This window comes from Mustela nigripes, chromosome 3, assembly GCF_022355385.1.
Source record: "Mustela nigripes isolate SB6536 chromosome 3, MUSNIG.SB6536, whole genome shotgun sequence".
Lineage (NCBI taxonomy): Eukaryota > Metazoa > Chordata > Mammalia > Carnivora > Mustelidae > Mustela > Mustela nigripes.
Window position 1 is genome coordinate 131,833,918 of NC_081559.1, and position 20,093 is coordinate 131,854,010.

The window sequence follows — 20,093 nt, forward strand, 5'->3', positions numbered from 1 at the left end:
TCCCTTAGTGTAATACCATCTAGGTCTATCCATGTTATTATGAGTAGAAAGATTTCATTCTTTTTTTATGGATAAGCAATATTCATATGTATATGAATATTATATATAATTTATATATTATTATTAAATAAAACAAATATTATATATAATATAAATTTATAAAGTCTTCCACCCCATGAGCATGGAATATCTTTCCATTTATTTCTATCATCTTTAATTTCTTTCATCAATGTCTCACAGTCTTTCACCTTCTTGGTTAAACTTATTCCTAGATCTTCTTTTTGATGCAACTGCAAATGGGATTGCTTTCTTAACTTCTCTTTTTGATAGTTATTCGTGTATTAGAAATGCAATGTATTTTGTATACTGATTTATATCCTGCAACTTTACTGAATTTCGTTTATTAGTTCTAATAGTTTCTTTTTCATGGAGTCTTGAGGGTTTTCTATATATAGTATCACGCTATTGCGAATAGTTTTCCTTCTTCCTTTCCAATTTGGATGTCTTTTATTTCTTTTCCTCGCTGAACTTCTGTGGCTAAGACTTCCAATACCATGTTGAATAAAAGTGGAAGCGTGAACATCCTTGTCTCGTTTCTGATGTTTGAGGAAAAGCTTTCAGTTTTTCTCCAACGAGTGTGACGCTAGCTGTGGGTTTTTCATATATGGCCTTTATTGTGTTGAGGTATATTCCCCCCACTTCCACTTTGTTGAGAGTTTTCATAATTAATGGATGTTTAGAAGCATTCTGCTTCTGTTGAGATGATCATGATTCTTATCCTTTGTTTTGTTAATGTGGTGTATGACATCGACTTGCAGATGTTTAACCACCCTTGACTCACTGGAATAGATCCCACTGGATCATGGTGTATGATCCCTTCAATATAGTGTTGAATTTGGTTTGCTAATCTTTTTTGAGAATTCTTGCCTCTATGAACATAAGGGATCTTGGCCTGTAATTTTCTTATAGTGTCTTTGTCTGATTTAGGTATCAGGGTAATGCTGGTCTTGTATATGTGTTTGGAAGCATTCCTTTCTCTTCCATTATTTGGAACAGTTTGAGAAGAATAGGTATTAACTCTTCTTTAAATATTAGGTAGATTTCACCAATGAAGCTGTTTGATCCTGGGCTTTTAATAACTGATTCAATTTCATGAAGAGTGACCGGTCTGTTCATATTTTCTACTTCTTCCTGATTCAGTCTCAGAAGGTTCTGTTTCTGGTAATTTATCCATTTCTTCTAGGCTGTCCAATTTGTTGGCATATAATTGTTTTAGTAATCTCTTATGAGCTTTGACATATCTATGCTATCAATTGCAACTTCTCTGCTTTCATTTCTGACTTCATTTACTTGAGTCCTTTCTCTATTTCTGTTGATGAATTTGGCTAAAGTTTCCTCAATTTTATTTTTTAAAGAACCAGTTTTTAATTTCATTGATCTTACCTACTGTTCTTTTAGTCTCTATTTCATTTATTTCTACTCTAATCTTTATTACTTCCTTCCTTCTACTAACTTTGTTATTCTTTCTCTAGTTCTTTTTAGGTTTAAGGTTAGATTGTTTATTTGAAACTGTTCTTGTTCTTGAGGTTGGCCTGTATCACTAATAAAATTTCCTCTTAAAACTGCTTTTGTGTCCTGCAGATTTTGGAATGTTGTGTTTTTATTTTAATTTGTCACATAATATTTTTTAAAATTTCCTATTTGATTTTTTTCATTGACCCATTGATTGTTTAGTAGCATATTGTTTAGTCTCAGCATTTGCATTCCCAGTTTTCTTCTTGTAATTGATCTCTATGCCATTGTGATAAAAAATATATGCTTGATATGATTTCAATCGTGAATCTAATGAGACTTGTTTTGTGGCCTGAAATGTAATCTATACTGAAGAATGTTTCATGTGCACCTGAGCACTTGTGCTGTCTTCAATGCAATGTTCTGTATATATCTATCACATCCTTCTAGTCTAATGTGTCATTTAGGGCCAATGTTTCTTAATTTCCATCTAGATGATGTATCCATTGATGTAAGTGGAGTGTTAAAGTCCCCTATTATTATTGTATTATTGTTAATTTCTCCCTCTGTGTCTGTTAATATTTGCTTTATATATTTAGGTGCTCCTATGTTGTGTGCATAAATATTTATAATTATTTTATCTGCTTGTTGTATTACTCTTTTTGTCTCTTCTTTTGTTTTGTTTTGCTTTTGTTTTAAAGTCCATTTTGGGGCACCTGGGTGGCTCAGTCTGTTGGGTGTCTGCCTTCTGGCTCAGATCATGATCCTGGGGTACTAGGATCAAGCCCCATGATGGGCTCCCTGCTCAGTGGGGAGTCTGCTTCTCCCTCTCCCTCTGTTCCTCCCCCTCTTCATGCTCAGTCTCTCTCTTAAAATAAAATCTTAAAAAATAAAAAAATAACAGCTTTTTGTTTGATATACATATTGCTTTCTTTTTGTTTCTATTTGCATAGAATATCTTCTTCTATCCCTTCACTTTAAGTCTGTATGTCTTTAGGTCTGTCTGAGCCACTTGTAGGCAGCATATAGATGGGTCTTGTCTTCTTATTTTAATCCATTCACCCACCCTTTCTTTTCTTTTTTTTTTTTTTTAAGATTTTATTTATTTACTTGACAGAGAGAGATCACAAGTAGGCAGAGAGGCAGGCAGAGAGAGAGGGGGAAGCAGGCTCCCTGCCGAGCAGAGAGCCCGATGAGGGGCTCGATCCCAGACTCTGGGATCATGACCTGAGCTGAAGGCAGAGGCTTTAAACCACTGAGCCACCGAGGCGCCCCTTGATTAGAGCATTTAATCCATTTACATTTCAATTACTATTTATAGGTATGTGTTTATTTCTAGCTTGTTAATCTTTTTCTGGTTGTTTTGTGTTTTTTTTTTTTTTTTGGTATATGAAAATTTAATACTGTCATGTTTTCACCTTTAAAACTTATGATCTTGGTCTTTCCTTCTTGCCTTCGTTTAAGGCCAAAAGAGAGACATTGGCTACTTTGACAACCATAAAGCAAATGCCAGGACTGTCACTGACAGCATGACCTTTGTGATCAAATCAATCAACCAGAACCTCATCATTTTCCTCAATAAAGTTCAAACAACTATGATTACAAAGGCTATGATTTATTTATTTATTTATCTAGGCCATTCTTGATCAGCTGGACCTGACACACTTCCTGATGGCAGAATTTGGTTGTTTGGCTTCATCCTCTACTTTTTCTAGCACAATTCTCTTCATATGGAAAATACTTCCAAATGGGTTAGCCTTCAGGGCTGTGCTCAAATGGGCTTTCTTGTACTGTTTATCATGCCACTTCCAATCTTCTTGGTGGGTATGGAGCTTCCTGGAAGTATGAAGACCACGACACTTGGCTCATCCTGCCAGCACCACAGTCCTGATCAAAAGAGCTATAGATCTTTTCTGTTCCTTTCTTCTTGCCTTGTCTCTTCCCTGGTGATTTGATGATTTTCTTTAGTGTTATGTTTGGGTTTCTTTCTCTTTATTTTCTGTGTATCTATTATAGCTTTTTGGCTTGTAGTTTATACATACATATATATATATATATATGTATATATATATATATTTCATATGTAACAACCTATGTATTTAGTACTCTTTTAAGTTGCTGGTGGCTTAAGTTGGAACACATTATAAAAGCGCTTTTTTATTCCCTATCCACCATGTTTTATGTTTTTGATTTCATATTTACATTTCTTATTGTGTGTATCATTATTGTAAAGTTGTTTTTACTACTTTTGTTTTTTAACCTTTATATTAGCTTTATAAGTAGTTGATCCACTATTTTTACTATGTGTTTGCCTTATTGATGAGATTTTTTTTCTTTCATATATTTTCTTCTTTCTAGTTTTGGCCTTTTCCAATTAAAGAAATCCTTTGATTCCCCACCCCCAACCTTGAGAGAGAGTGGGAGTGGGCAGAGGTAGAAGGGGAGGGAGGGAGAGAATCTTCAGCAGGCTCCACACTCAGCAAGGAGGCAAAATGGGGCTCCATCTGACAACCCTGAGATCATGACCTGAGCTGAAATCAAGAGTAACTGACTGAGCTACCCAGACACCCCATCCTTTGATATTTCTTATAATAAAGCCTATTTAGTGGTAATGAACTCCTTTAGCTTTTGTTTATCTGAGAAACTTTTTATCTTCCTTTCAATTTTGAATGATAACCTTGCCCAGTATTCCTGGTTGTAGGTTTGTTTTTTCTTTTTTTCCCTTTCAGCACTTTAAATATATTATGTCTCTGCTTTCTAGCTTGCAGGGTTTCCACTTGAAAGATCAGCTGTTAGTCTTCCAGCAGTTCCCTATACATAAGTAACTGCTCTTCTTTTGCTGCTTTTAAGATTCTCTCTTTGTCTTTAGTTTTTGACATTCTAATTACAATTTATCTTGGTGTTTAACTTGCTTGGCACTTTCTGGGATTCCTGGACCTGGATATCTGTCTCTTTTGTCAAGTTAGCGAAGTGTTCAGCTATTATTTCTTCAAATAAAGTTTCTGCCCCTTTCTCTCTCTCTCTTTTCTCTCTGGGACCTCTAAAATATTAATGTTAGTATGCTTGATATTGTCCTACAGGTCCCCTTTAACTATCTTCATATTTTTAAAAATTCTCTTTTCAGGGGTGCCTGGGTGGCTCAGTGGGTTAAAGCCTCTGCCTTTGGCTCAGGTCATGATCTCAGGGTCCTGGGATTGAGCCCCGCATCGTGCTCTCTGCTCAGCGGGGAGCCTGCTTCCTCCTCTCTCTCTCTCTCTACCTGCCTCTCTGCCTACTTGTGGTCTCTGTCTGTCAAGTAAATAAAATCTTAAAAAAAAAAATTCTCTTTTCAGTTTGGATGATTTCTCTACCTTGTCTTCAAGATTGCAGATCCATTATTTTGTATCACTTAATCTGTATATTCCCTCTAGTGTATTGTTGATTTCTGTTATTGTATCCCATAACTCTGATGGGTACTTTCTTACATTCTCTTTATTGAAGTTCTGTGTTCATCCAATCTCTCCTAAGCTCATAAAGTAAATGTCTTTATGACAATTACTTTGAACTCAATTGGGTAGTCTGCTTTGTTCAGTTCTTTTCCTGAGATTTTGTTTTGTACTTGGAACATATTCTTCACTCTCCTCATTTTGCCTAACTCTGTTTCTATATATTAGATGATTCAGCTACATCTCCCAGTCTTAAAGGAGTGGCCTTGTATAGGGATGTCCTGTGGGGGCACAGAAGTGCAGTCCCCCGGTCACCAGAACCAGGTGTTCCAGGGGTGTCCTGTGTGTGGGCTGCATTCACCTTCCTGTTGTGGTGGGGTCATGACTGTTGTGAGTATAGTGGTGAAGAGGACTGGCCCAGAGCCTGACTTTATTATATCTGTTTTTATGGTTATTTGACACTTAAGGTAACTATACTACATTTTTATTTATGTAGTGGCCAAAAAATTACTTTTAAATTCTCTTATTTCAGTAAAGTGTAGGAGTTAATTTAAAGAAGATATTAAGTAGATATTTGTTTTCTATTATAAACAATGCTTCAAAGAATGAACCTCTTGTAGCTAAATATTATTCATATCTATGATAATTCCCTTAGGAAAATTCACAGATGTGGAATTGTCAGGTTGAAGGGCAATGATTATATTATTTTGAAGTTTGAAATTAGTGTTCACTAACCATTTCTCTAAGTTTTTATTGAGACATGTAGGAGGTTAGTAAAGCAGTATTTATGACCCAGAGGAACACTTTCTTCTTTGTTAGTCAAAAGGTTGCCTAATGTAATTGCCTTCAAGTGTGTTACCAGACCACATGACAATTCCTCCCACCCCAGGGAAGCCCTGTGGTGGGGAAAACGCTTGGTTGGAAGATCTGGTTTGTAGCTGATGTTACTCTTTCCACTTAATTAGCTTTGTGATCTTGTGCAAGTAGCAACCTCTCTTAGTTATAATTTTCTCACTCATAAAATTGTACTAAAAATAATACAGTGTTTACTTCACTGAGCTGTGAAGATTAAATGAAATGATATATGTGAAAATAGCTTGTAAATGCTAAAACATGATGTAAAATGTTAGTTGTTGGTGTTATGAAAGTGCAATATATGTTCCCCTCTTGAGAAATTTTGTAAGTACAAGTCTCTGGCTTCAAGATACAAGTCATCTCATGCAATGCATATAATTTTTTAATGCCATATGGGGACAGTATCTAGAAAAAAGTGAATGGTATGAAAGAGAGTTAAATTCCAGTGAAAATCTATTGCTTTACCGGTTATTCTTTCCCATTCTCTCAACAAACACTAGAACCTTATATGGCATTTCAGCCATCGCTAATCCCGGGTTAGGCATTCTGATCATTAAATCTCATCGAAAACATCAGTTACTCAGAAGTCCTATTACTTGTTAATCTAGAATAGGTCTGGTGGCTCAGGATTTCTGAGTGTGGGCCAGGACCAAAATTAGCTATTTCTGGTACCTATAGATTGTCAGAAAACCTAATGTCAGAAAACCTAATCTTAGGGAAGATCTTCCCTAAGACTCTGTTCTCTTCCCACGATGCACATTATCTGAATGGTTTCTTGTCATGGGTGGATTCAGATAAAACTCATCCAACAAGCTATCTATCGGAGAACAATGATGTTGACAAACTTCACAGAGTAGGACCCAGCAGGGTTGCAGTGTTCAGAAGGACAGGGGGCTGACAAGGGGGGCACGTGGGTTTAGATTTAGCTCTGCCGCTTACCTACCTGGAATCTGAATTTCCCCATCTGTAAAATAAGGGAGTTAGTTTTAAAATCTAGTCACTAGGTCTCCAAGGCCTCCACCCATAGTAAGATCCTATGATTCTAGGGCTCAGTTAAGAAATAAAAGGATTAACCTTCCCCACCTCCCATCATGCGCAAGACAGAAAATGCTGAAGCCAGAGGGTCTCAGCTGAGCCTTTGGGAGGAGCAAGTATTCTACTCTGTGACATCACAATATCCAGCCCAGGCTCAGCTGTGGCTACTGAGTAGAAGGTTAACAGAAGGTTCAGCTATTGATATATTAGAGGTGGGACGCTACCTGACAGAGCTAGAAGGAATCAGCCAGCCATGCCTCCAGTTCAGGTATGTAACAACTGCTAAGCTTAGAACAGAAATTGCTGGTATCTAAAAAAACAGGAGAAGACCATAAGACGAGTGTATCATCAGGCTTAGGAATAATAGTATAAGCACAGAGACTACGCACCAGACACTTTACAGTGAGCAGAAAAATGGCCGAAGGTAGTCCTACGAGAAAGAGATCTTGAGGAGTATTCTCCCAATAGCCAGACCTATTGTCATGAAGCCGGAGGAGGACATTCCCAAGATTGTCAGCCCCTTCCTGTTCTCTCCCCAACCAATGTAAAAATGCCAAAGAAACAATTACCTCAAGAAGTCAGTGTAAAATTACTTTGTAAAGTAGTTTACATTTATTACCTGGTAATGTTTATTCTTTTAATAGCTTCTCCCCATAATGACAGGGATAAATAAACTAAACAAAAAGTTAACTGAAAGAGGCATTTTAATAGAATATAGCATAAAAATAGAAACAAAAGTAATAAAAAGAGAAATAAATTTATTATGTGTTACAATCAAAATTAATTCTAAAGCCTGGTTTTGAGATTTCAAGGCTTAAAAGGCAAAAAGGCCATCATCCCCTATAAAGAGTGAAAGAGAAGGGCCTTATGGTTGAGAAGTAGGTAAAACAGTTCAGCTGGAACCATTTATACAACTCCTCCTCTAAAGAACTCACGCCAGTGAAATCATCGCTGGGGATGCGGACATTTCTGTTTTCTTTACCTTGCCTTGGGGTTTTGGCTTCTAAAGTATTTGTTTCTTCCTGCAGTCTTGGGGCCCTGAGAGGCTCCAGTGACGGGCAAATAGCTGTTCTGTTTACCAGTAGGGCGGAGCGTGGGGTGGGTGCCAGGTCCTGACTCATCTCCATTGGCCTCCCTCTGTGTCTCAGCACACTGAGACCCCAGAGCTGAGTACAGGGCTGTTCAGGCAGGCACGCTGAGATTTGCCTGCAAGAGCTAAGTTGATTGCCACATTCCTCAGTAGAAGCAGCAGTCTAGTTTCTGACAGGTAGATTAGTTACCCATAGGGGACCCCACCAGCAATAGACAAGGAGAAGGGAGACACAATCTCTAACCACAGGACACAATTTTTAGCAGTCTTTGGTCTCCAACACATCAGGAATAAATATATCCCAGCAGTAATTCCAACACTGTATATACTATAAAAGTAATAATAACCCAAAGCATGTTGATAAATCCCGAGGTCCAGATAAAAACAAAACGTACTTTCACATTAACTCTAGTATATATCCAACTTCCCTCTAGAGAAGCCACCATAATTTTTACAATTACATTATGAGCCAACATCTTAGGTCCTTGAAAATTAAAACTTCACTGATTCAATTTTTAGAGTTCATTCATAGTCAGTGACAACTAAGTTTAGGTTTAACCTGAAATAATATCCAAAAAACAAAGAATGTCCTAACTTGTCTATACATATATATTGACTATAATGTTCTCTGACCATTGTGTTAGTCATATACCACAGAATTTTAGAGTTGGAAGGGAACTGAGAGATCATCCCTTCCAATGTCCTCATTTCCAGAAGAAGAAACCAGCATAGAGAGGTTGTGTCTTGACTTAGAGCATTAAGCTAGGGATTGCTAGCTTGGGAACCATAGCTTAAAGCCTCTTACTATTAGCCTGTGGCTTCTTCAATACTCCCTGCCCTTAATTCATGCTGAATGAATTTCTTCATTCTTATTTCAGCTATTTTAGAGTATCCTAAGGGAGGAAATCTCATTTTATTCCCTTGATGTGTTTGTTGGTCAATTCAAGTACTCTGTGGTGAGTGACACTAGTCACAAATCTCTCCTAGCCTTTACCACTCCACATAAAAATCAGCTTTGGTCAAGGTCAAGAAAAGGCACCCAAGACCCCATTGAACAGGCTGAGATAACAAGGAAAATAAATCCAGGGAAATCCACAGGTTACTCTGTCTTGAGGCCTGATTAGGAGTAGTTTGCTGGGGGCGGGGGGGGGGGGAGACATTTATGCCATTAATGGCCTTTTTGCTTTATAATAAGCATGCAGACTTTCTGTGGCCTTGTCTTTCCAGTTTAGATAGATCGCTTTGTTTATGTGTATGTGTGTGTGCCTACTCTGTGATACACATGTGTACTCCATAACTGTATGTATGAATGGACACTTCATCTGGCAGGTATGGCTGTCATACCCTTTGTGGTACTGGCCTATCCTTATTGCCTAATATGTCTCCTTTATGAGCCTTTCCTAACTTATGCCACAAATTAATATTTTATTTGGAGTTACCTTGATATCTTAGGTGCTCCCTTAGATTTGTTTTATGTAGAGCTGCACAGGTCTTGCATCTCTAATTTGTAAGTTTGAGCCCAGGCATTCCCTGGATACAGACACTCAGAGCCTTTTCTAATTCAATTCATTGCAAATGTATTAATATATGTCTGAAACCCTCAAATCTGAAAGAAAATGAAATGAAGAATTGCTAAATATATATATAGATCTCATTCTCATAGTCATCGGCTGCAGAGGTCTGATGAGTATTTTCTAGGTCACTAGGTTGTTTTTAACTTAAGGGTCTTCCATACGTTTCTAGCTATCCACACAGATCATCTTTAATAAAAGTATTATTAAGTGATCACCAAGAGAAAAGAACATTCCATCATGGCATAGGGTTTAAACAGGGCTGTGGTAGTGTTCTTTCAGCTTCCATATTAATTTTTCAAAGGCTGTGTAATATATTGTGTAATTGCATATATACGTAGCATAAAACTCTAGGAGAAATTTGGTTATGAGAAATGGAGGGATAAAAAGAGCTTTAGTTTCAGATTCTTCATTGTGAGTTTTAAATTCTCCAGTAAACCAAAATGCAGGTATGCCAAATGAACTTTTGAAATGTTTTCCATCAAATTCCCTCCAAAGTTTCATCTTGATAAGTCTTATTTAACAGCCTTGGGAGAAAAAATAAAAGAAAGCTATCTCGCTAGAGATCAAGACATTTGATTCTTTCTCTGGCTGCTGCCACCTGGAGTGCTTTGGCATCTGGCCACACCTGGGTCTCTGACACGCACAGGACTTTTCTTTATCCCAGCCCAGCCTCCCTGCCTCTTCTCCTAAGAATTGTGCAATAAGACCTTTGTAACCTGAGGCCTGTGAAGTCTGGAAAGGAATGTGACACAGAGCCAACAGACATTGCTGCCACCAGAGCAAAGGAGATTTCCTGCTGTTCACCTGGTGCCTGGGGCAATCTCAGAAGGGGAAAGGTGTATGCTCTAAAAAGGAGTGGGAATGGAGCCCTTGGCAAGACCGTGAGGCAATCACTCCTGGTCTTTGCCAACCTCCAGAGTCATGTGTCATGCTGTTCCTAAGAATAGTCTCACATCCATTTTGGAAGCACGTTCCTTTCCTACTGCTAAGTGCACCCCCTGTTGAAAGCTATGAGTTGTAGTTGTCATTCTTCCAGTGCTCCCATACATGCTGAAGGGTGATCGATCCTAATGGGGAGGGGGTGTTCCATATTAAATAGTGGTGTTGTTGGTAGACTGACAGATGCTTCTGGCAAGGCAGCTAGAGAGATCTTTGTGATTTGAAGCCTACTGGTACTCATCAGGTATCACCAAAAATCTCTTCTCCCCACTGCCCCCACATACATCTTCCTCCATCAATGACAAGTGCACAGTCTGCTCACTGGCAATACCTAGGGTTAGCCCACCTTCATTCCTCTGCCCAGGGAATTATGTAATGAGCTGAGTCACGAAGACCCTTCTTTTAAGTTGCCCAAACATCACAATGGCCACACAAGTGGACCTCTAACTAAAAGGAAGATCTAAAAAGAAGTCAAAGACTTAACCCTCAGTCTTGCACTGTTTAGTACAACTAAATATAATTAACCATAAAGGACAAGTCTTGTATTTTATCAATATTGCTCATAAGCCAAAGGTGGCACCTGAAAAAAACACTTTTAGCCAGTTGAGAAGACAACTTACTTGACAATTAGAATACTAGTATTCCTCTCTTCCTTTTAGCATATTTAGAATGCAAAGTCGTTATTCTTAGAAGAGGGGGAGAGCATTTCTTTTGTGTTTGAATAGGTTCCTTTCTAGGTTAGGAACTGATACTGTCTCACACCTATAACCAACACATTATCTCTTGACGTACTCTGTCCTGTTAAGGTGGTTACTGTCCTTCCTTCTTTCTTCCCCAAATGAATTCAGTGTCAGTTTCAATCCACTTTGTGTTTTTCAAAACAATATGTGACAATTTAAAAAACTACATGTTGGGAATAAATTCGGCTTTTAAAGAATTAAAAGACTTGAGAGACCTGATATACACCTGTGAAGAGTTCAAAAGCAAAAAAGGAACTGCATAACTTGAAAAAGGTTTGCACTGTGGCTTCCGAGTGCCCCAGGAGCTGAGTGCCGAGTAGAAGTGAAATTGTCCTGAGAGTTCAGTTTGCTCATCACAGCAGAGTTGGGACTTGAAGAGAAAGAGTAGTGACTGACACAAGCTTGGAGAGAAAAACAATTTTCCAGTGCAAATTTCAGCCCTGGCCCAACAGATCTTCTCCCACTTACAGACTTTATCTCCACTTGCCCTGTGTTTTTACAACTCCTTCCCTGCATGCAAGGCTAACAATTCACATGACCTCGTCAGGATATGGAAAACAGGAGACATGGAAACATGCCACACCAGAAAACATGAAACCAACCCTAACAGGTGGTTTCTGTGAAAGGCTCCACACGCTGTACCCTGGGCTGTGTCTGATTTTAATTATGGACATGGGCTTCTTGACCTTATACCCCAAAGTCCAACATGTTCCAAACTTAATTCATTATCTTCCTCCAAATCGGCTCTCCTTTTGTGATTCCCATCTCAGCCAATGACCTCATCCTATTCCCAGTTACTCTGGCTAGCATCGTGCGTGCGCTCTGATTCCTGGGTCTCTCCTCTCCTTCCCTTTCATTAAGCCGAGGACGTTATCTCCACATCTCTCTCAAAACCATCCCTTCCTTCTAGTTCTGCCTGCTGCTGCCCTGGGGCACACACTCGTCCTCTTTCCCTAAGATCACCCATCTCCCCAGCTTCGTTCCTCTGCACTCTGTTGTTCACAACTTTCTAATGTAAGAACTGGAGGTAGTCATTTGCCAGTTTAAAAACAGTTCAAGTTTTCCCACTGTTTAAAAAATGAAGATCAAACTCTATCTTGGCTTTCAAGGTCTTTCACCTTCTCTATTCTCTCCCTTCTGTCACCCATTGACTCAGCCCTCCTCACTTTATGCTTTAGAGGGACCTCTGTTCTTTCCTTTCTCCAGCCCTTTCTTTCATCAATGGTGTTACTCATACATCTCTCCCCTCTTCCTTCTGCTCCTCCTCCTCCTTAAGATTTTTTTTTGGGGGGGAGGGGCAGAGAGAGAGAGAGAGAGGAAGATAGAGTCTCCAGTGGACTCTGCACTGAGCGTGAAGGCTGACACAGGGCTTGACCTTAACAACCCTGAGATCACAATCTGAGCCAAAGCCAAGAGTCAGGATGCTTAACCAACTGTACCACCCAGGCACTCCATACATCTCCCTTCTGATAGCTGAACTCCTACAGGATTCCTCCTAAATGGCTGACTTTTTCTTCCTCAGTTATTTCTGATTTTCTTATGACACTCTTATTTTTACCACCCTTTATGCTGAAGGAGTGAGCAAGGTGGGGTTGGAAGACCAGTGAGGAGAGTGTAGAAGAGTTTTTCATTCTCTCTCTCTTTTTCTTTCTTTCTTTCTTTTTTATTATTTATTTGAGAGAGAATGAAAATGAGTGGAATCACAGAGATAGAGGGAGAAGCAGTCTCCCCACTGAACAGGGAGGCTGCTGTGGGACTTGATCCCAGGACGTTGGGATCATGACCTAAGCCAAAAGCAGATGCTTAAGCAACTGAACCACCCAGGCACCCCAAGAGTAGAAGAGTTTCTTACGATAGGAAATAGCATGTGCAAAGACTCAAGAGAAAAGAGAGAATGGTACCTTCAAGGAACTAAACAGTATATAGTAATTAGTGGAAATGGAATCTGAGGAGAGAATAAGGAATTGGAGAGAGATGGCAGTGGAGAAGGAAGCAGAAGGTTGCCTTGCTAAGGACTGGGATTTTAGCTTAAGATCAGTGCACAATTTTTTTTTTCTCTCTTTAAATAAAGTTTGTTTTTTAGTAATCTCTACATTCAGTACAGGGCTTGAACTCACAATCCCAACCTTAAGAGTTGTGTGCTCTCCCAACTGAGCCAGCCGGGCATCCTCAGTGTTTACAAGTTACAAGTTACAAGTTTACAAGCAGGGGACAGTTAGGATACTATTTGCATTTTAAAACAATGTAGTGTATGGAGAACAGGTGGGAGTGGAGAAAAACCGCAGAAAAGACTGTCAGGAGGGCATGGTAAACCAGGAAGATGATGAGTCTGGTTTAGGATAGTGACGGTGGGAAAGAGGAAGGCAGTGGGCTTCTGGAAGGCCCAGGAACGATACTAGTCGTACTACGTGCAGTATCACTTCCTACTAATGCCGTACTAAGCAGATCAGACTTTCTATTGCAGGAAACAAGGGCAACAAGGATTTCTTGGCTCAGGTAAATGAACACTTTTCAAAGAGAACACCGGAGATGGGGTAGAAGATGGCTAGAAGGGGAAGACTGGTTGCAGTAGGACAGACAGAAAGGCAAGGCAGCTGAGGTAGGCTATTAAATATTGACAGTGCCCAGCTGCTCAAAGCAAGTGGGCCTCTCAGAAACTCTGATCCTGCCCCAAGCAGAGTTTAATGGAAATAGAGTTTTAATTAAAAAGTTATATGTGCATGTAGTAAAGATTTAAACATCATGAAACTTTATGTTATGAAAAACAAGTCTTCCTCTTCTCCCAGTCTCCAGTCCTTTCCCTCCATGGAACTTGAGACAGATTTCACATGCTCTCCAGAAATATTCTATGCATATATGAACGTGTGTAAGTATGTATTATGCATACGTCTCCCTCTCTCTCTGTTAAAGTTCCCAGATCACCTAGGTATTCAATAAACCTTGGTAAATAGATGTCTGTACCTCTATTGTTCCTGATAGTCTCCATACTATTTTTTCCTAAGAATTATTGGGCATTTTATTCTCTATTACTCTTCACAGCATAAATTTTAATTTGACCCTTTCCTTCTCTCCAACTCAGATTTTAGATGAAAGTCTTGATTTGAAGACAAGTTTCCTACCTGCCAGGTCACTGACAATCCTCAAAGGCTTCAGTGGGTCCTTTTCAGGGTGTGTAATGTCTGGTAGCCGGGGTCATCACCAGAAACCCAAATTGTGTCCTTTGACAGTATCCTGAGATAGCAGTCTGAGTCCTACATTTTTCTTTCTCAAAGTCATTGCCTATACCAGAAAAGATAAAGTGCCCCCAGACGCCTTATTTATATTATAATATAAAATGTATCTATATCTTGATACATACCTACATACATGTTATAATAAGTGTTTGTTTTAGATCGAATACACCTTCTGAACAGCACACACAAATAGTGCTATTTAGGCCATTATTTCTATTTTCCCCATCTCTCAAACATAATTTCAGTCAGATTTACATAAAGACAACATTTCTTGCCAAGTTCTAAACTAACAGAAATAGCAATCATAAAAACAATTTTTTTTTTTGTATTTAGCGCCTACTGTATTAGGGTGCTCCAGAGAAGCAGAGCAAATAGGAGATATCTAGCTATGTTTATATCTGTATCCATATCTATATCCATGGTTTATTATAAGGAACTGGCTCACACAATCATAGAGCCTGACAAGTCCTAAGACCTTCATTTGGCATGCTAGAGACCCACGAGAGCCAATAGTATATTTCTAGTCCAAATGCCAGCAGGATAGAGACCCAGGAAACACCAAGGGTTAGTTACAGTATGAGGGCGGGAAAGAACCAATGTCCTAGCACATGACAGTCTGGCAGAAGGAAATCTCTTCCTTGCAGGAGGGTCAGCGCTCTCTTTTATCCAAGCCTTCAACTGATGAGTGAGGCCCACCCACCTAGGGGGAGTAATCTGTTTTACTTAGCCTACAGATTCAAATGTTCATCTCATCCAAAAACACCCTCACAGATATATCTGGGATAATGTTTTTGGTCAGACACTAGGCACTCCATGGCCTAGTCTAGCTGACACATAAAATCAGCCATCACATCTTTTATGCCACCAGTGGGCTTAGGAATTATGTAATTGCCATAAAGAGCCACGTAGAAAGTAGTGTCACTTTCTGATCAAAAGAAGTTTATTTAACAAATGTTTACACATTTTAGAGATGAGGAAACTGTGGTTCAGAGGGTTGAAATAAGTTCTGTAAGGTGGCAGAGCCATGATTATAACCTAGGTCTAAATGATTCCATCTGGTATGCTTAGCCTGTGTGGTAGCTGCCTCCCAGTACTGTTGCTACGTTCCCCGTAAGTCCGGAGGTGCTCCCTCCTTAGCAGTAGGACATGTCTGAAGGCATGAGCTGTTGATCCAAGCTCAGGGGCAGCAGCAGCAGGGTTTTTTTCCCCCCACATGTCTGAACATACCAAACTTGAGTGCCACTCGGAGGTTCTTCACGTTCCTTTGCCTTTGAGGTAATCCATAGAACATTAACAGTTACTGAAAGCTACGTTCTTGGACTTTGCATGAATGATTTCATTTAATGTTTGCAATGACCCTGTGTTCTTCCCACCAGTCCACTCTCCCGTGGAAGGGCGAGGATGACATGGTCACTGTAGACTGCCAAGGGCAGGGACTCTGAGATATCCCTCTTAAACCACTGTCTTTGGAGCCACCAAGAGTGCCCCACATTGTCTTCAAGGTTCCCATGGACCAGCAAAATCCTATAACGCTCCCCCAAATTTGCCCATAAAAACAGCTTACAACATGCATGAATGAATAATTCTACAGCTGTGTGCTGTCTGCTGATTCACCCATGGAACAGGCCTGGGCTTTCCCTTCATTTGGTTTGTTCCTCATGGCCTGACATGTTGCTGCTCCTCACTTTCCATCTCTTCTAGCCCTTTTGGGAAACATTGTCCAGTGACAAACTTACTGTACGTCTCTAAATCAATCTCATTCAAAGGTGACTCCTCCATCCTGTCTTCCTACAGCACTTTCTGGATTCTGAGCTCTCCAGAAGTGCTCTTCATGCTAACAGCATAAGCAGTTTCTACAATGCTGCTGAGTCAGCTTCAGCCACAGCAAACCCCTTGTCTGAGAGAGCAGGAATGGCTATCAGTAAGGCATGTCTTACCCAGAATCAGAATTAGAAGCCAAATCATCCATCTCCCAGTTCACTGTTTCTGGCATACCGTGTAGACATCAGTTCTGATGGGAGTGGGGTTCAGTCCAATACGGTGGAAGCAACATATCTCCAAGGCAACATATGAGGGGCAGACATGCAGTCTGTACCAGGTGACAAGGGGTGTCAGCACTTCTTTTGCACGTCTGCCTCTGTTTACAACAATGCACAAGGACGTAGGTGCAGCATGAACAAAGCAAGGGTCGGCAGAAAAACTGGGACAAGATGGTCCTTTTTTTTTTATCAACAGAAGCAAATTGCCTTTGGTTTTCATGCTTCCCTGGAAGGCCCAGGAAAGAGCTAAGATTCTTATCTGTCTGGAATTGCAGGAAGTGACTCACTATGGCCCCAAATCCCAATGGAAGAGGCTTTGGCTTGTAGCATGTGTTTACAGAAAATCAGCCTGTAAGTCTGCATGGATGCACCCATGATCCACCTGTGTAGGCCAACGGGGAAGCATCTGGGGTCTGTGGGATGACATTTCTAGATCAGAGTGCTGGTCTGCCTCCATCTCATCACTGGTTGTTTCCAGAGCTTGTGAACCATACGACAGAAGCTGAGAGTAAACAGGTTTGTTTCACCAAAGACTCTGAGAACTCTCTACCAGAAAAACACTAACACAAGGAAACAGTCATTAGTGGTAACAACTCACAAAAGAAAGAAAAATAAAACTTTTATTTTGTTTTATTCAAGGTCATCTACTTTTTATTTTTAAAAAGAGGGTAAATGAACTCTAGGTACTTTGAGAGCAATAAGGCAGCTGAGAAGGCAGCATATTCTAGAGGGGCATAAAGATGTTGGAAGGTACCCAGAGACATGGGTGCTCATCCCAACTGCCAAGGACTCATTGGCACCCTTGGACAAATCACCGACTTTACTGCTTGACCTGGGATTCTTGGAATTGGAAGACCTGTGTTTCTATCAGGTTCTGCTAATAATCATCTGAATTTGATGTGAACGTTCTCTGCACCTCAGTTTCTTGATTTGTAAAATGGAAATAATAGCATATACCCTGCCTACCTGTACCAATCACTGTGCGTTAAATGAACCTATGTGAAAATACTCTGTAAACAACAGAGTGCTCTCTAAGCTTTTTCCTATGATGCGCTCATAATGTCTTTTGCTGAAAGTGAAGCAGGAGATTGGAGGAGGGGGTGGAGCATAGTAAAAAGACTAGGGCCCTCTGGGACACAGAGAAGCATGTGGGACAGGGATGCAGCTGGGTTTGGAGACCATGGGCCTATGGGGGCAACATCTGCCTCACCAGTGAGTGGGCAATCGACTCTCAGCTGTAGTGGTGGAAGAAATTAGGGGTTTTGACAAGGGAATAGTTACAATGGTGATGCCAGAATCTAAGTTGAACGGGGAAAGGGTTGAAGAAAGGGACTTGGTTGATAGATTTGGGGAGCTGGAGGTATGAGTGAAATGTAAATGTTATGTACCGAAAGGAGTTAGCTGGTGAGGTAGACAGTGATGGGCTTGGAGTGTGAGTTTGGAGTTCAAGGTTTGAGAGCTGGAGGATATTCTATTCTAGTAGGGCAAGGAGCCATGAGGGAAAGGGTGCGACTTGGAAAACCATCTGGGAGCTGAAGGGCCCCAAGTTGGTGACAGGATTTGGCGTGGAGTCAGAGCTGAGCGCCAGAGTCCTGAGAGAATATGTGAGGTGTCAGATCTGGGAATGGGTAGGGGGAGGACACGGGAACATGGATGGTAGACACATCCAAGGTAGGGGGCAGTGCGTGTGGAAGGGCTGTGAGGAGAATGCTAAAGGTCTTTCAGGGTAAATGAGGCTCAGAGAACAGAATGACCCAGAGGCATGCTTGATTTAAAATTTGGTATGAGTTATATGTAAATCAACCATTTTACGTTTTGATAATCAAAAGTTGTAGGGGCATCTTGGCCTCAATATGCAAATATTTAAAACAAATTATAATGGAAAACTCCTTTTAACCTGTGACATTTTTTATAACAGGCCCAGTGGCATGCTGGAGCCAGTTAGTACCAGTGGATGAGAGCCACACATTGGTAAATTCTCTGGAATTTTACGAGCTGGGTGTCATGTTGGCAGCTTGCAATCGGCCTGGAGGGAATAGTTACACCATGAAAATCCACAAACACTATGAGCTAGGGCTTCTTCTCCCCTGAAAATCTCTCTGGTTGTTAAACATTTCCCAAGACACCACTGAAGAGTCCTAAATACACACTCCAAATCTGCCCAACTTTATAGTCCTGTTGCTGTGGGTCTAGCTGCCTCACTGACAGACATAAGGTTAAACCCCTCGGACCTGGGACTCTGATCTTGTTTGGAAGTAGGGTCTTCGCAGATGTAGTTAAGATACGTTAACATGAGGTCTACTGGAGTAGGGTGGGTCCTTATTCCAATTTGACTGCCATCTTTATAAGAAGAGGAGACTCAGAGACAGACACACAGAGAGAACACCGTGTTGAGATGCAGACACGGGGAAGAACGCCACGACTATGGAAGCAGAAATGGAGGTACCTCAAAGATGGTCTGCAACTCCAGAAGCTAAGAGGAAGTTGTGATCCAGATTTTCCCTCAGAGCTGCCAAAGGAACCACCACCTGCCGACACCTTGATTTCAGACTTCCAGCCTCTAAGACTGTGAGGGAATACACTTTGGTTTTTCGAAGTTACCCTGTTTGCACTACCTCGTTACAGCAGTGCTCAGAAAGTGAGGTATCTGTTATGCTATCAAGTTTGGGCACAAAGCAAGTGGAAGTTCCCCAGTGTGAACCACAAAGGGAAGGTCCCTGGTCCCTGTGCTCTGGTTCCCAGGGGGATCCTCCCCTCCTACTCCTCCACCATGTATTTTCTGTACCATCCTCTTGTCCTTCTTGTTGGGCGCCTTGTGTTGTGTATTATGCTTTCAAGTGGAGACATGTTGTCTCCTGCTCTTCTAGGTGGTAACCAGAGGTTGTATACTCATGCCTTGTGGATCAAAGTTGCTAAATGTGATGCTGGGAGAACCATTTCGGAATGTGTGTCTGCCTTTATTTTTAAAAAATTTCTTGTGCACTTTATTGTTTTTTAATTGAATTTTTGTGTGTTTGCCTTTAAATAAAAACACCCCATCTTGCTGGCCAAGGAAAACTTGACTAAGAGCTGCCATCTGGGGACTTCCTCAATATACCCAAGGGGGAGAGAATGTCTCTTGGCCTTTGCCTCCGCCACCCCCACCCAAGCTGGCGGGCATTTATTCAGCATGAACTTGCTGCCTGCATCTCTTAAATCTTCTGTCCGGCCCAGCCAATCAGTAGATGGGCCAATCAGTAGAAGTTCAACAACTGTCCTGAAGTTTCTGCCTTCAGACAGAAGCTTCAACACAAATTTTTGTAAGCTTGTGATTGAAATTCACCAACTGACTACTTGACACTATTGCAAAACTTCGGCTTTGGAAGAACGCAATAAAAGGGCGGTGCCCCCCTACACATGGCTTGCCCCACCCCGATGCTTCCCTGAGTATTTTTCTCATAATTCTGGGAATCTCAGGTGGCCGAGGGAGAGGCATCAGGGATACTGAAAATCAAGGGTGATTTGAGGTGAGTAATATTTCAAAGTTGAAAGTTGTTTACAGTCCATTGCTCTTCCAACACCAGAGGGCGATACATCCACACTGAACAGCCAGTGTCTTGCTTCAGGACTGAAATCCTGGGAACCCATGAAACTTTTTTCTTTCTTTACTTT

At 40.7% G+C, this 20,093-nt stretch overlaps 1 pseudogene; it reads right to left on the bottom strand.

Annotated features, from left to right (window-relative positions):
- Positions 1-2,939: 2,939 nt before the first annotated feature.
- On the bottom strand, positions 2,940-6,882 carry LOC132014552 (small ribosomal subunit protein uS12-like; annotated as a pseudogene).
- Positions 6,883-20,093: the final 13,211 nt, after the last annotated feature.